Here is a 17,716-nt window from a genome sequence, read left to right on the forward strand (position 1 = left end):
AAAAGAAAAAAAGGAAGGATAAAGCATAGCTTATTTTCTAAGCTAAAGTCTCCACATGGGACTTAATTATTCAGCAAGGAAGGCAGCAAAGGAAGCCTAGAGCAAGAGTGTGGAAGATTCAAGCAATGGTTGCTTAGATTTTAAGTTTGAAAGTCAAGATTCCAACAAAGACAATCAAGGCTTATTAGCTTAGTTCCTAAGCACTTCAAGGCTTATAAATAGGCTAGAATATTTCAGCAACGAGGGCAAAAAGAGCACGAAAATATTGCCAAAGCATAGCAAGAAACTTCATAAATTCTCTTAAAATTCCATAAACTTTGTAATTTTCGAATTCCACATTCCAATCAATATCAATACAAACAATCACTTCCAATCATCTCTTAAAGCAACATAGAGTAAGAATAAGCTCTTTGTTTGGTCCCATGAGAGTCGTAATAAGTGTATAAAGTTTTTACAAGAACATACACTCATAGCTTTCGTTTTCATAGATAGAGTGGGTTTTAATCAAAACTAACACCACCAATGAACTCAGAGCATCCTAATTAGGGGATCTGGGTTGCTTTTGTTGTTTGAAACTAACGTTCTTGCAGGTTTCTAAAAGCATGGAAAAAGCAAAGAAAATCCGCAGGTAATGTCGCAGCTAAATCCGCAGCTAAATCCATAGGTAAAAGGTTGAAGAAGATGAATAGTATGTTGGAAATCTTGACCAGCACGCATGGCACTTCTGGCACCTCTCATTCGCCAGTCAACCAGTCTTCCCATCCACGCGTGCATGGTGGGGCCCAACTGACTTATTGAAAGTCTTTGTGATCCCACGTGATCACTCTCATCCACGCCTACCATGTTCCCTCCAATCTGAGCCCTTGGATCATCTCAAATTTTCATCCAACGCATCAGACAAGCAATCCATACCATGGACTCACATGCATACCACACCTAATCATTAACTATTTATTTTCTATTTTTATTTTAATTTCTTGTTAAATTAATTAAAAATAGTTTTAAAAATCCAAAAAATACACAAAAAATATTTTTAGACTTCTAAAATAATATTTTATTTTCTGAAATAAAAATATTTTATTTTTCTTCATAATTCCAATATTTTGCATAATTAATTAGTATATATTTATATATTTGCTTTTTAATTATTCTAACCAATCAAAAAATCATAAAAAAAAATTGTTCTTTATATAAAATATTGTTTATATATTATAGACTAATTTTGTACATATTTTGAATAATTTTCTCTTTAAGTTTTAATTATTTGTATAATTATTTGTATAATTATGTATTAATTAGCTTAATCAATTTCAAATCAATTTCAAAAATTCCAAAAAAATTAGATTTGTTTTAAAATTAATTGACAAATATTTTGTACATATTTTAAACTTAATTTCTAGGTTTAAATCTATTTTCATCTTTTTCTCTTCATTTTAATTTAATTAATCATGCATTAATTATAATTAAAATCAATCATAAAAAATCCAAAAATATGTCTTTTATTTTTCTTGCAATTTAAATTCCTAGATAAATGTATAGGATGTCAAAATCATGTAAATAGGCTTAGTTTACATTTCGTGCACAATCGATGTAATAGCGTAGATTTACTTTCCGCACTTTACATTTCCGCATTTTAATTTCCAGCAAATATAAACTGCGTGTATGTCAAAGATAAAATTGAACCGTTAGATCACTAACTTCAAAGATAAAATATCTGAATCCAATCACAATCACACTTGCACCTTTTAAGGTAATCCCTTCTCATTCTTTTCAAAATCAAAATCAAAATTCTACTGTTTCGAGTACAAAATCGAACCTTTTGTTTGTATCCGGTGAAAGGATAGATTTTTAAAGGAAATAAGGATAAAGACCTTACAACTCAGGGTAGACCTCCTAGTTTGCTTGCTCAAATCAAAACAAACAAAATTCTCATACACTGTTGTTTTTCAAAACAAAACTTTCCAAAAAGACAATACTTTGTATACATCCAAACACGGATCATTACAAAGTTAACGTTCTTTTCAAAACATCTTTCGAAAGATAAACAAACATTTTGTATACATCCGCACAAGGATCATTACAAATTCAATTTACAAAGGTATTTGAAACCACATATGAGCATTCTAAAGCAATTGAAAAATGATCGAAAAACAAGTGAGCTAAGCAAACTTAAGAGCCCATGGATAACCATGGATACAAAGGGTGCTAACACCTTCCCTTTGTATAACCTACCCCCTTACCCAGAATTTCTTAAAGGTCTTTTTTCTGTTTCTTTTATAAACCTTTCCTTAATTGGATAAAATAAAAGGTCGGTGGCGACTCTGTGAATTTTCAAAAAATGCGAAAGCATGAGCGATAAAAAAGAGTCAGTTCACGTATCTCTCCCGCTCAGAGGTATGGCCCGAAGAAAAACGGAGGTCCACAGTCACCAACTGGCGTTTGGCCCAGTGGTGTTATTTTGAGTGTGTGACTATAAGGGCGTGAGTTCAAGCCTTGCTAGGACCAAAACCTTTTTTTTTTATCACTTTTCTCACTTATTTTTCACAACTTCACATGATTATTTCACCTATCAAATTAAATCATTTTCAATTCATTTTTCACACACATATCATTTAATATATCTATTTTATGAATAATCAAAAAAATCACAAAAATATTATTTATTTCATGTATTTTTATTAGGTTTAAAATGATGTATTTTTAAGAATTTCTAAAATACTTTTAAATACATTTTCATTTGATTTTTAAACCTAATCATTTCTGTGAATAATTTTATGTTAAAACCCTAATCATTTAGGTCTTAATTAGGTATATATTTTATCTTTAACTTAATTAGGTTGACTTTTGTCAAATCTCAAACATATTTCAATCATTTTTAAACAACTGTTTCTTATAACTGTAAATAAATCTTTGGGCCTCTAATAGAGTGTAAGACCCAGCACCTTTTTCTTTTCATAGTTTGTTTTCAAGAACTGTATTTACAAAATCTCCTTTCTGTTTTCAAAACATTCTTCTTTAATTTGAAGGGCATTATTCCCGGTGAAACTCTTCAGATACCTATGGACCTTTGTCCATCTTCACTTTTTCTGTTTTCAAAAACTCTTAACTGTTTATAATAAGTATTCAACTGTTATCAATAAAACAACAAAAATTGCTGTTGAGGCTTTGTACATACTTCTTCAAAGGCCTCCACTCCATCCAGGTTAGGCTTTACAAGCTTTCCATTTACAGTCTTTACTTAAATTATTGTCAAATATAGAACTGTTTATATATATTATTTAGAACTACGTTTGAGTGTAAACCCTAGGACAGTTAAACTATATATATATTATAGGAATATGGCGTAGGATTGAGAATGTCTTCCCGGTGAAGGCTCTTTCCTAATTAGAGATCTGTAGCTCAAACCCCCAAGATGAATTATTCCCGGTGAAACATCTTGGCAAAAGCCTTAGAACCCAAAATAGAACACATCCACCCAAAGAGGAATTATTCCCGGTGAAACCTCTTACCCATTTGCTTAGAGCCAAAATAAGTTCAAAACCACATAGCTTTCTCTTGTGCTATAACAAGGACCCTCGATTAGCCTCCTCTTGGGCTTTGTACAAGGACCCACATGCTTCTTAAAAGCATTTCCAGCTTCCTCTTGAGCTTGTATACAAGGACCCATCAGGTTTCTTATAAACATAGGAATAGGTCTTTAGTTACCTTTTAGCCTATCCTGGTGAGTTTCTTCCATTCTTTAAACCAGACTTTAAAAAAAGCTAAGATTGTCTCAATCTCATATTGCGTACACTTTTTAGAATGAGAGACATGGACAGTCTCTGTCACCCTTATCTTCATCAATATCCCTTAGCAGAGTCTAGGATCTATGTTTGTTTATCCTCAGTCAGAGTCAGCCTTAATCCTGGGCTTTAAAACAAGAAGTCTCCACTAGATAATCTTTCTGCTATTCATTTTAACTAAAACCCCTGGAAAGGGTTAGCCTCCATTCATTATTTCATTTTAACTAAAACCCCTGGAAAGGGTTAGCCTCCATTCATTCTTTCATTTTAACTAAAACCCCTGGAAAGGGTTAGCCTCCATTCATTCTTTCATTTTAACAAAAACCCCTAGAAAGGGTCAGCCTCCAAAATCACTCCTTCAAATCCAAAGATTCATTCTTTCAAAGAGATAAATTCCCCAAAAGAGTCAAAACCCCTAGAAAGGGTTAGCCTCTAAAAATCCAGTCTTTTACTAGACAATTTCTCCAGCTGAGTCAAAATCCCTGGAAAAGGTTAGCTTCCAAAAAAACATAAAAAATAAATAAGTTTGTTAAAATCTCTAGCAGAATAAAACTCCCCCCAGTGAGTCCTTCATTTTTAGTAGCCACAACCTTGGGCTTTGTACAAGGCAGACAAACCATATTTCCTGTGTCAAAGATTCCTAATCTCTAGGATCTTTTCCCCATAGAGTCTTCCATAATCAGTTTCCTTAAGAGTCCGCCACAACCTTGGGCTTTATACAAGGCATAAAATAATGTTTTCCCTAGCTAGAGTAGCCACAACCTTGGGCTTCATACAAGGCACAAATTAAATAACACACAGTCAAGAGTAGCCACAACCTTGGGCTTTGTACAAGGCACACAAATAGAGTCATCCACAGTCTTAAAAAACTCAGTTATCCTCAGCAGTTAGCCACAACCTTGGGCTTTGTACAAGGCACACAAATATAGTCATCCACAGTCTTAAAAAACTCAGTTATCCTCAGCAGTCAGCCACAACCTTGGGCTTTGTACAAGGCACACAAATAGAGTCTCCCTAAGTAAGGTCAGCCACAATTCTGGGCTTTGTACAGAACACCAAATAAAATCCATCAAATAAACACTCTCCAATTAGAGTCAGCCTCAATTCTGGGCTTTGTACAGAACACAAAAACTCCTTAGTTTAAATTCTCCCCAGTAGTGTTTTTCTCCCATAATCAATAAAACAATCAAAAGCCTCAAGCTTGGGCCTCATGCAAGCCAGCTAAAAAATCAAATCTTTCAAACAATAGATAGACATAGCTCATCTTCATAGGTAGATATTTCTCTTATCTCACCATAAACAATCATCATTTCAAACAAATCATCATTTCTCCCATTTAGGAAACTGAAAGGCATGCTCTGGCAACACACCCAGACTTGTTCAACCCTTTCCCTAATTTGGTTGAGAATCTTTCATTTTAGAGGCACGATGGCTGTCATACTTGATCAACCAAGTAGACTCCCCTCTTAATGAAACATCATTTTTTTTAGCTTTTCTGTCACTTTAAAATGTTTGTGGTGGAATAGTAGAAATACCTCTATGTAAAGATGATTTCATGTCTCTTTATTGTAAACAAAGATTTAATTCAAAGCTTCAACCTTGAGCTTCAAGCAAGGCACCAAAAAATCAATTAATTTCCCTAATTAGTTCCCCGAACTACATTAAGCTCTGACTTCCATTAGGGATATGTAGGCATGAGGTTCACAAGGAATCTCAGCGAGCTAATAAAATACCAAAAATAGTCAGTTTGTCTGTCTGTCTGTCTTTTCATTAATCAATTCAATTCTCTCTCCTAACACAAAGGAGAAACTTTCCCAATCATTAGCAATAAACACAATCACAATGACACAGAGAAGGTTCCCGTAGAGTACTACGGATATGTAGGGTGCTTAAACTCTTCCCTATGTATAACCGACCCCCCGAACTCCAGAATTTCTAGTCTAGGTGAAATCCCCACACTTAGCAAACTCCTAGGGTTTATTTGAGATCTTTTTCCCCTCTCCTACTCGTTAGGACAATTAAAAATTTCATGTGATATCGTAGGAAGAACTGAAACAAAATTCATCCCGCCCCGGGCGCATTCTCCTTCCAAATTTCGCGTGAAGGGTATAGCGTGCCGTCCTCCCAAGTGAAACGGGGAGGTAAAAAAACGACACCACATCGTGGTACAGAACTTGCGATGATGAGGTTACCGTCCGTGGATATATCTACGGAACATTCTGTGACATATAATGTGTGGTCCATATTCACCAAGGTCTTCTATAAAGTTGAGGTTTCTAATATTTTATTACACACAAACACAATTATTTTCAATTTCTCTATATATTCGTGTTCATGGCATACCTTAGGCCATCATCATGGCAGTGATCATCATCCAAGTGACCCGCTCCTGAACAAATTATTTTCAAAAGGAATGGGCATGCTATTTTCTCTCCTCTCAAACCCTCGATGCAGATGAAATTTTGGCACATCCATTCTTTGGACATACTAAAAAGGGCTATGATGTCTTGGTTAGAGGGAGAGTACAAACTTGACGAAGTCATCAGAAGGATTCAGAGGCTTAAAACAGAGACCTCACTTGAGATCCATAAAACAAAACGTTGGTGGGATGAAGTGGAAAACGACGTTGATGCCATTCAAATGATGCATGGATCAGAAGAAATTGTTTTGACTGTCGTAGTTTCTTAGATTTCTTAGAGATGTAGTATTTCATTTTCTGTTGGAAATTTTGATGTAATGCTGATTTTAATTAATGAATGTTTCTTTTCTCGTTACAAATGTTGGTTTTTGGTATTCTAATTCTGGGTTTATTCTGTAGGTGCATCTACAGAATTGTTCCGTATATGTATCTACATAATGTTTTACGCAAATGTAACAAAAATGTATTTCCGGAAGTACATCTACAAAAACAGAAAAACAATTTTGCTAATTCACATATGCGTGAGAGATCTAAAGGGTTTAGTTGGAAATTCTCTGAAAAAAAATTAAAGTTGAGAAATTAAAAACCATAAAAAAAAAAGAAGAACGTACACAATAACAAATTAATAGGAAGGAAAAGAGAGAAAAAGAGAAAATGGTACACTGATAGGATGACCAATATAAAGAGGAGAAATGGAAAAAATTGATGTGAGAAGCCAACAACATAGAGAAGAGTGAGATGACGATCGTGTACTAGGATAAAGTGGCAAACTTCACTTTCTAAATTTAACTGAGGGTATTTTAGTATTTTCCACTATATCAAATAAAAAAAATAGAAAATGGGAGGAAATGTGTTCCGCACATGGGTCCAACCAGAATGAGTTTTGGCTTTTCTCAGAAAAATAGTGATAGTGATAGTAGGTTATAACAAAAATGAAATATTTTAAGATAACAAAAATGTTGTAAAGGGTTACTTTACCCACATGAGATGTCATAAATCTATTGGTTAATAATATTCCACTCATCAATTTATTAAAGAAATTATAAATTCTAATTATGACTATACAGTTTTTATAATTATAAATATAATTCATCCTAAATTGATGCATTAGTTAAGCACAAATTCATATGAATAGTTTGAGTTGGTTGAGTAGATAACAAATATGAATAGTTTGAGTTGGTTGAGTAGATAACAAATAAAATTCCTATGCAACTACTTATGGCGTGTCAGATTTGGAGGAGAAAATGTGAAGAGAAAAATAGATAAGAGAGTGTAAGAAGAGAGAAAAAAAAGAAATAAAGTAAATTTGAAATATTGATTTGTTTAAGAGAAAGAGAGAAGAAATAAAAAAGAGAGAAATATTGTATATTTTTTTTAAATATTAAACTACCTTTATGATAAATAACATATTTAACTAAATAAATTTAATTATTTTCATTAATTTCTCCCTCATATCTTTCTCTTTTTTATTAATTTTTTTAAGATAATTTATTTCTCCTTTAATAATTTTAAGGTATATTTTTTATTTGAATTATTAAAATTAAATGATCAGATTTGCTATGAAATTTTTTTTTAATTTAATATGTAGTTACAATATTAATAAATTTTTAAATCCATACAATATTAATAAATTTTATGAACATCCCACAAATAGAAGATATGCTTTAGTTTTTTAAGCTCCAAAGATACAAAAATCATGAGTTTTTGTTTTTTAATTTGTATGCAATTTTGAAATATGCAATTGATAAAGATGACTTAAACAATCGGTAGTGATAAGAAAAAAAAGAAGTTGTAAAGAAACTAATTTTGTCTCCTCTTTCTTACCTTGGGTACAAATAAAAAAGACGTGATTCCACTTTTTTAACTTCTCTCTTTCTCATTCCTCTTTAAGCCAAACAAGAAAACTTGAATCTCTCTTTTCAACTTCTCTCTTCAACTCTCTCTTCCCTTTTTCATTCAAACTAAACATACGGTTAATGAAACAAACATTTGCATAGTAAGATGAGTGCTTTTAATGTTAATGTTTATTTTTCTTTAACTTTGCACCTCCATAAGTTTTCATTCAAAATTAATGAAACAAACATTAAGATGGGTGCTTTTAATGTTAATGTTTTATTTTTCTTTAACTTTTCACCTCCATTAGTTTTCATTCAAAATTAATGAAGACAATGATAATTTATATAGTTAGTTTTCATTCAAAATTAATGAAGACAATGAATATAGTTTTTATAATTTTTATACAAAAGTGGGACAAATTTTTTTTCGCAATGTTAATTTGTATATATTTTTATTTTTTTTTAAGATGAACTTTTATACATTAATGATGTAATTTTTCCACTCGCAACTAATTCAATAATATTAAATAGATATTATAAATATATTTTAAAAATAAATTAAATATTGGTATTATATAATAATTTGACCGGTTGAAATCTGGTCATTGATTTGTAACTTTTCGTTGCTATTGATTTGACTCTCTCTATCTCTCTTTCTTTTTCTTGGCTTTCTCATTGTGTTTGTTAGTCATGTCAAAATTGGAAACACCATAAAAAATCAATTGGGAAAAATAACCTATAAAGTAAATTAAAAAAACAACTCTTCAGTATAACATTTGCAACATTACCTGTACCATGTACAATTGCTTATTTTGAGTATTGGAATTAAGACAATAAGAAATTTCTGGTGGTATGCTCAAAAGGTTAATAGTTTCTTGTACTCAGTCAAACATATAATTGCACGCATAGCTACCCAAAGTATTTGAGGAGTTTCATCATCCAGCGATTTACGGACCAATGTCACCGCTTTATCTATGTACAGAGTCATGTCCTCTTAACTTTTTCTTTTTCTTGAAAAAGTTTTTGAATAACCCCTTTCATCTTTTCCTGATATACTATGTCAAACACACACAAGTAGAAAAAGAACAATATAATTGCAAACTTTACAATTATAATTGCCGTGCACACACTAGTAGAAAATGAACAATATAATTTTAAAATTTAGCACACACTTGTAACTAAAATGTCATTTTAAAAATTATCATGTGATACTATATACCTTATTTTTGTAAAACGGGTGTAAATTAAAAATATTATTATATTCAAATCTCTATTACTCCCGTTAAAAAAAACGGGTGTAAATTTAGATGAACTAAAAAAATTGTTTAACTTTATAATCCAAAATGTTAAATATTAATAAATCGTTAAGTGAATATTTTATAAATAACTTAATCTTAACGGATTAACAAACCACCACTTTTATATTCTCTTCCATCAAAAACACCTTCTCTTTCTCAAACTCAGAATTTCTCAAACTCGGAATTAGTTTAGACAGAACATTAAATTTAATCTTCTGTTCTCCTTTCTCTAAAATAAACCCAATTATTCCCAACTTCGATCATTTACGCAACTTCCATTCAGGATCATCTCTTCCAATGGAAACTCCTGCTACCGACGATTCGATTTTCCACTACGACGAAGCGGGGTAGAGCGAATTTCAACGCGATAAACCATGGGCAAACGACCCTCACTACTTCAAGCGCGTCAAGATCTCTGTGCTCGCGTTACTCAAGATGGTTGTTCACGCGTTCTTCGATGGTACCATCGAGGTTATGGGTTTAATGCAAGGTAAAATTGACGCTGATTCGATTATTGTCATGGATGCCGGTTGAAGGTACTGAAACTCGGGTCATGGATGCCGGTTAATGCCTAACCCTAACCGTGATTATAGTTTTGAATTTGCCCTCATTAGTTGATATTTGTGTGTGTAGGCTGGAAGGTTGGAGAAGTTGTGGGGTGGTATCATTCTCATCCTGGCTATGGTTTTTGGCTTTCGGGGATTGATGTTTCGACGCAGATGTTGAATCAGCAATTTCAGGAGCCGTTTTTGGCGGTTGTGATTGATCCGACGAGGACTGTTTCTGCTGGCAAAGTTGAGATTGGGGATTTCAGGACTTATCATGAAGGTTATAAGCCTCAGGATGATCCTATTTCTGAGTATCAAACTATACCTCTTAATAAGATTGAAGATTTTGGAATCCATTGTAAACAGGTTTTTGTACTCTCTTTGCTCAATGGTTGCATGTTATGCTGATAATGGAGAAGAAACTAATGTGTTAGATCTTTTTAATGAAATGATAGATAAGAGAATTAAACCGAATTGGGTTACTATGGTTAGTGCATTGTGAGCTTGTGCTTACACTTCCTTTTGAGTAGTTCCATTTTCATTTACTGTGGAATTGGTGAAAATGACAAGGCCTGGTGACTTTAAATTTCTTGCAAGAGAAAAAGGAGGCGAACTTTCGTTATGGACTTCTAAGGGTTCAGGAAAATGCTGAATCAATTGCTTTCTATGGTGGTGAAGAAAGCGAGATGCAACTTCTTCTGATGCGCTTCAAAAATGCTTTCGAAAATCTGACTGTAAGATTTTTTTTCTTCTTATGTTTACGTTTTTCCTTTAAATCTGTTGTTGAAACATGAAACCCTATCTTCTTTCATTGCGGCTACCTTATGTTAACATAACGATGAATATTTATAATTCTCTTTTACAGCAATTACTGATTTCTTCTAGAAATCTGGAGTTCTTCACCAGTGGTTATCGCTATGTCATTCAAATTCTTCCTGGTGGTGTACCAGTTTTGATAAATGTAGACTTCTAATGTTTCTGAAATCCGATCATAGGCAACCCAAGAAGTTGTTTCACAAATTCTGTTGACTACAGATGAAGAGTTTAAAGCTGCTATATCTGCTTCAAAGAAGGCATTTCCAGCATGGCGTAACACTCCGGTTACGACACGTCAACGTGTTATGTTGAAGCTCCAGAAGCTCATTCGCAAAGATATGGTGAGCATCTTACGACATTCTAGACAACGTGGTGCATTCTTTTGTTAATATAGACACCTTTTTTTGTCATGCTTACTATTAGAAATTTTTTATTATCTTTCGACTTTGTATTTGTTTTAGGATAAACTTACTGTTAGAAATATTCCAAAGTCAATGGAAGCATTCTATCAAGAGTCAGGCAGAGCTGGTCGTGATCAATTGCCCTCTACAAGTCTCTTGTACTATGAAGTAGATGATCACAAAAAAAGGTTGACTGCTTTAAATTGACGCGTTGATCTTGTTTTCTTATTGGACTTGTTTTCTCTTACTAAGATCTATTTCAGGCATTTATATTAAGAAAGTCAGGTAGCAAGAAGTCACAATCATCAAATTCTCAAGAAGAATCAACCAGACTGTCCTTAATTGCTTTAAATCAGGTAATATATAAATCATTGCATGCTTTTTTGACACGGTATCTATGAATGACAATATGCATTTAAGTAACATAATCTTTATGTAAGTTATGCAAATGCTTGAATATTGTGAAGGATTTGGATGTTGTAGGAAAATAATTCTTGAGAGTTTTGGAGAGAAGGTAATGAAGTATACAGCTCTAGGTACTATGGAAAAACATGTGACGCCTGTAGACACCCAAACTTAATTTCCAGAAGTTTGGAGTATCTCACTGCTGCTTGTTCACTATGCCAGAAAGGAGGTTCTCGAGTTTTCATCACCAGGTAATAGACCCTCATGCATTAGAAGTTTTAACTTAAATTTGATAAACCAAAAAACATATGGGAGTACATCATTCGCGGTTCTGCTGTAATTTATAATAAATTATACTAATGATAGGTACCACAAGAAGACTATAATTGGTTTTGTTAATATATCTGACATCAGGGCATCAAATAGTGTGATATGGCCACAGTAAGGTTTATAGTGTGATAGAGTTCCTTGTTTTTTTCGTGCCATTTGACCAGTCCCAGATGATAAATAATCGATACATTGAATCAACTGGTCTGTGTGACCTACTAGCTTGATATTATTCTCATTAGCCCTTTGGCAATGCTTTACCTTTGCAGTTTCAACACACTGGTGTTACTAGATAATTATAATAAGGCTTTAGAATTTTAATAAAAAATTTGGGAAGAGATTGAAATTGGTTATTAACTGAAATGAAGTGGCTAAGTTTGTTAAAAACATGTGTCACAGAAGATAGTGCCAAGTATAGCAGTGAAGGATGAAGCTTCTTGTAGCCATGTTTTTCCTAATATATTAAACTCTAATTATGTAACTAGTTTTAGAAATTTTTCTTTAAACTTCAAAACTATAATAACAAAGCTCTCCATTTCCTTTGAGAAATGAAGAGATCCCTATCAAATTGAATGTGTTTAAGTTTTCTAACATAAACTTTTAGGAGTATCAAGATCCTCATCTACCTTCCTCTTGTCATTTATGTAAATTTCCTTGATAATTGATATATGCAAGTGAAACCAAGTCATGTATTTCCTTCAACTATTCCCATATGAGGTCTTGATATAAGCATGAATCTAGAGAGGCAATTAGGAAAAGGAATAAGAATCGGGAAAAATACAACTTTGTGATTAACATGAATACAAGGTCAATGCAAAATTGTATAAAATTTAGAGTAGAAAGTTTACCTCCTTGATTTTCTAGTAGATTTAAGAACATAATTCATCTAGAAACAGTTATCGAGAAGAATTGTGTATTTACCTATCTCTATATAATGGTTAATTCTGTTATAAAAAACTCGAAATGTTTGTCATTTGCAGATGTTTCCTGTGGCTATTGCATGTGGCAATACCTTTGTTCTAAAACCATCAGAGAAAGACCCAGGTGATGTTTGTATTCTATCAATCAGTCAGTATCTGCTTTTAATCACATCCTTGGTGACTTTTCTCTCATTGTGTACCAGTTTCAAGCAATAAATGCTTTTTCTGCTATTATTAATCGTTTAGGTACATCATTCTTTTTCTGTTATCTTATCTAGATATGGTTTGCATATATCATAAGATTCTGATAACTGTTGTTTGTTCCATCTGTTGTCGCTCACATGCTTTTCATGATTCACAGGATATTTGATGACGTGACAAGACGGGAAGCAAGCCAGATTTACGAGTATAGTTTTTCAGATCACATCTTGTGTGTAAACAATGTTGTGATTGGTTCTGGAGGGTGCAATGCAATTATAGTTTCAGCATCAGATGATCGGACCTTTAAGGCCTATTTTACTGTTTTAGTATGGAAGTATCGTACAAAAATAGATAATCAATGAAACTTGTTTATTGCGTCATATTTACTACTGCCAAGTTAAATCGTCGATCTCTACCATTTAAATTTTTTAATCATTTACTATTATTTGTTGTTTTCCAGTTCACAGATATCATTTCGGAATTCTAACGAGTTTTTTTAAAGGTATGGATCTTATCTAATGGAATGCTACAAAGAAATATAGTATTCCCTTCAAAGATTAAAGCTATTGCATTGGATCCTGCTGAACATGTCTTTTATGCTGGCAGTGAAGATGGAAGAATATTTATCGTTGCACTTAGCACCACAAAAATTGCTACCAATAATCAAGTTTCTTATATCATTGATTCATTTTCTAACCACAGGTTATCTTTTCTCCTATTATATTTCAGATATTGAACTTATTGACCTGTCGACATCCAGTCTTTCGTGATTTTTTATTTTTCCTAGATTTGCATGTTATTTCCCAAAACTTGGCAATGCAGTGGTAGATTTGGCAAATATTATGAGAGGACACGTAAGAAGAAAGAGAAAGAGAATATTCTCACATAAAACAAATTCTGTTAGAGGCTGCACATGGGCCAGGACAGCTGGCAGCAGCAAAGTGGAGAATAATTTCTAGGTTTTAGTATTTAAGGATTGGCTGCAACAATCATTAGGGCACGCAGAAATTTGAATAGAACATTCTACCTAGGAGAGAAAAGGCCTCTCTAAGTGCCTCTACTTTTCTTTCTTTCTATTTTCTGCATTTCACTACTGTTTTCATCATTTGTGACTGATTGTATGCTAGATCCCATTTGAACTCTAGCCTTTCTGTTTCTATTAAATCAGTCTATTTCCATTCCTACTGTGTTTTTTCCATTTTCTGTTTTAAGATAATAGATTGAACCTATCAATTTGGTATCTAGAGCCTTGGTTTCATCACCTCTGTGAATGGTCTTTGCTCGAAAGGTCATGGAAAACAAAGTCGACACAATCGAACAGAGGATGAATAGCTTTGAAGGTACTATGGCACAAATTCGTGAGCTAGTGTTGGAGCAACAAGCACGATCACAAGTGACGGTGGAACATATTAGACAACTGATTCAAGAGCGACCTACTCGGAGTCGTAGACGCAATGGAAGAGGGTATGAAGAGGAAGAGGACGATGGAGGTAGCGACCAGAGCACGTTGTCACGGGAGTCGCGACCTCGTTACCATCAGAGGGGAGGCGAAGGTGGATCCCGGTTCGTCGGAGAGAGGAGACGATTGGAGATTCCGATCTTCAAGGGTGAAGATGCGTACGGCTGGCTGGTACGCATTGAAAGATACTTTCAGTTGAATGGAGTCAGGGTGCAGGAGAAGTTGGAAGCAGTAGTGTTAGCTATGGAGGATAAGGCACTGAAATGGTATCAATGGTGGGAAGAACAGGCTCCTTTAAGAACTTGGGAGGAATTTAAGTTAGCTGTAATGAGGAGGTTTCATCCGGGTCTTTTGAACAACCCGTTGGGACCTCTGTTGAGCCTAAGACAGAAGGGGACAGTGGTAGAATATATGGAAAAATTTGAAATGATGGTGGCTCCCTTGCGAAGAGAGGAGAGGGGTATGTTGGATTCCATTTTTATGAATGGATTAAAGGAAGAGATTCAGGCTGAGTTGAAGCTTCATGAGAGTCAGAGCTTAGCTGAACTCATGGACAGAGCTTTGCTAATTGAAGAAAAGAATGAAGCCCTAACAAAGAAAGGAGGAACATGGAAGGATAGAGAAGGATCTCTGAGGATTAAGGATCCTGGAGATTTTGGAGGTCTAAAAAAAGAGAATGAGAAGGCTAGCAGTGGAGGGAATGAGAAGTTTAAAGGGAGAAGGCTGAACCCTGCTGAACTGGAGGAAAGAAGTAAGAAGGGGCTCTGTTTTAAGTGCGGGGATAAGTGGAACAGAGACCATGTATGCAAATTCAAATACATGAGTTTGAAACTATGTGTGGATAGTAGTGAGGAAGAAGAAATAGTAGAAAACACAGAGGAGCAACAAGGATTTACTTCAAACAAATCCTTTAAGGTTTGGGTGAAGGTGAAATATAGGGAGTTATTAACCCTAATTGATTCAGGAGCCACTAGTAATTTTGTTGACTCAAGGCTAGTGGAGGAGTTAGGCTTGAAGGTGGTGGAAACCCCTACCTATGTGATTGAGGTAGGAAATGGAGAGAGAGTCAAAAATCAAGGAGTATGTGAAGGATTGGCATTCTACATACAGGGAATAGAATGCAATCAGAAATTCTTCTTGATGGGACTAGGAGGATCTGACATGGTGCTAGGGATGGACTGGTTGGCTAGCCTAGGAAGTATTGAGGCTAATTTTGGAGAATTGAGTTTGAAGCGGAAAGAGAAGGGCAAGGTGTACCAGATACAAGGAGATCCTTCCTTATGCACCAGGCAGGCCTCTTGGACATCTATAGTAAAGGCCTTGAATGATGAAGGTGTAGGGTTCTATCTGCAGAATTTACAAACTGACACAGTGGTAGGACTGTCAGAAGTGGAAAAATGGAAAAAGTTGTTAGATTCTTTTGAAGAGGTTTTCCATTTTCCTGCAGGTTTACCTCCTATAAGGGAGCATGATCATGCCATTCGACTGAAAACTGAAGCTACTATCCCTAATATCAAGCCCTATAGGTATCCATTTTTTCAAAAATATGAGATTGAAAAGATAGTGAAGGATATGTGTCGCCCTCGGTTTTTTATATCTCGTGAGAGATACGAACTGACTCTTCTTTTACTTTTGAGTTTTTAAAATCAGAGAGTCGCCACCGACTTTTATTTTATCCAATTAAGGAAAGGTTTATAAAAGAAACAGAAAAAGACCTTTAAGAGATTTTGGGTTCGGGGGTAGGTTATACAAAGGGAAGGTATTAGCACCCCTTTGTATCCATGGTTATCCATGGGCTCTTAATTGCTTAGCTCACTTGTTTTGAATCATTTGTCTTGCCTTGAAATGCTTGTATGTGGTTTTAAAATACCTTTGTAAATTGGCTTTGTAATGATCCTTGTGCGGATGTATACAAAGTATTTTATCTTTCGAAAGATGTTTTTAAAAAAAACTTTAACTTCGTAATGATCCTTGTTTGGATATATACCAAGTGTTGTCTTTTTTTGAAAGTTTTGTTTTTAAAAAAACAATGAATATGTGAGACATTTGTTGTTTTGATTTGAGCAAGCAATTTAGGAGATCTATCCTAAGTTTATAAGGTCCCTTCCTATTGCTTTTAGAAAATTCTCCTTTGACCGGATGTAAACAAAAGTTTGGATTTGAAACAGTAGAATTTGATTTTTGAAAAGAGTAACAGAGGGATTACCCTAAAAGGTGCATGGGTGATTGTGTTTTGATTCAGATATTTTTATCTTTTGAAGTTAGTGACCTAACGCTTCAGTTATTGTCTTTGACATACACATAGTTTTATATGTACAGAAATTAAAGTGCGGGAATGTAAAATGCGGAAAATAAATCTACGCTATTACATCGATTGTGCGAGAAATGTAAACTACGCTATTTACATGATTTTGACAACCTATACAATTATCTATGAATTTTAAATTGCAATAAGATAAAGGAAAGTATTTTTGGATTTTTTGTATGGTAGATTTTAATTAGAATTAATGCATAATTAATTTAATTAAAATGAGAAAGAAGGTAGAAATAAAATTTAAACCTAAAACTAAGTCTAAAATATGTTCATATTTCTTATTAATTAATTTTAAAATAAAACTAATTTTTTTTTTTGGATTTTTTGAAGTTGTTTTGGAAATTTATTAAGTTAAATTAACATATAATTATACAAATAATTACACACATAATTTAAACTTAAAGAGAAAAATATTCTAATTATGTACAAAATTAGTTTATAACATGTAAACTTAATTTAAATAAAAGAACATATTTTTTTTGATTTTTTTGATAGGTTGAATAATTAAAAAGCAAATATATAAATATATACTAATTAATTAAACAAAATATTTAATTATTAAGAAAGATAAAATATTTTTGTGTCAAAAAAATAATAGATTATTTTATAAACCTAAAAATATTTTTATTATAATTTTTTGATTTTTAAATCTATTTTAAATAATTTTTACAAAGAAAATTAAATAAAAATAGAAAAATATAAAATATATATTAAGTATGGATCATGTGTGGCTGGCTGGTAAGTCCATAGCATGGACTAGCGTGTCATGGGCGTTGATTTGAGTGACAAGTTGATCTGATGTTGGTTGGAGTGAAGGCACGTGGTGTAACACCCCATAATTTCAGTTTATTAATTTAATTTGGATTTAAATTAAATAATTGGAATTTTAGTATTTTTATTTGGAATTATTTGGAAAATGATGAGTTATTGGCATTGGGCCTAGAGTGGTGATTAGCAGAAGAGGGGGTGTTGACTAAGCAAGCCCATTATA

The 17,716-nt window shown here is 33.4% G+C and overlaps 1 pseudogene; it reads left to right on the plus strand.

Moving 5' to 3' along the window:
* Nucleotides 1–9,631: 9,631 nt before the first annotated feature.
* On the plus strand, nt 9,632–11,306 carry LOC131640349 (COP9 signalosome complex subunit 5b-like; annotated as a pseudogene).
* The last annotated feature ends 6,410 nt before the right edge of the window (nt 11,307–17,716 follow it).

This window comes from Vicia villosa, unplaced genomic scaffold, assembly GCF_029867415.1.
Source record: "Vicia villosa cultivar HV-30 ecotype Madison, WI unplaced genomic scaffold, Vvil1.0 ctg.003070F_1_1, whole genome shotgun sequence".
Taxonomy (NCBI): Eukaryota; Viridiplantae; Streptophyta; class Magnoliopsida; order Fabales; family Fabaceae; genus Vicia; species Vicia villosa.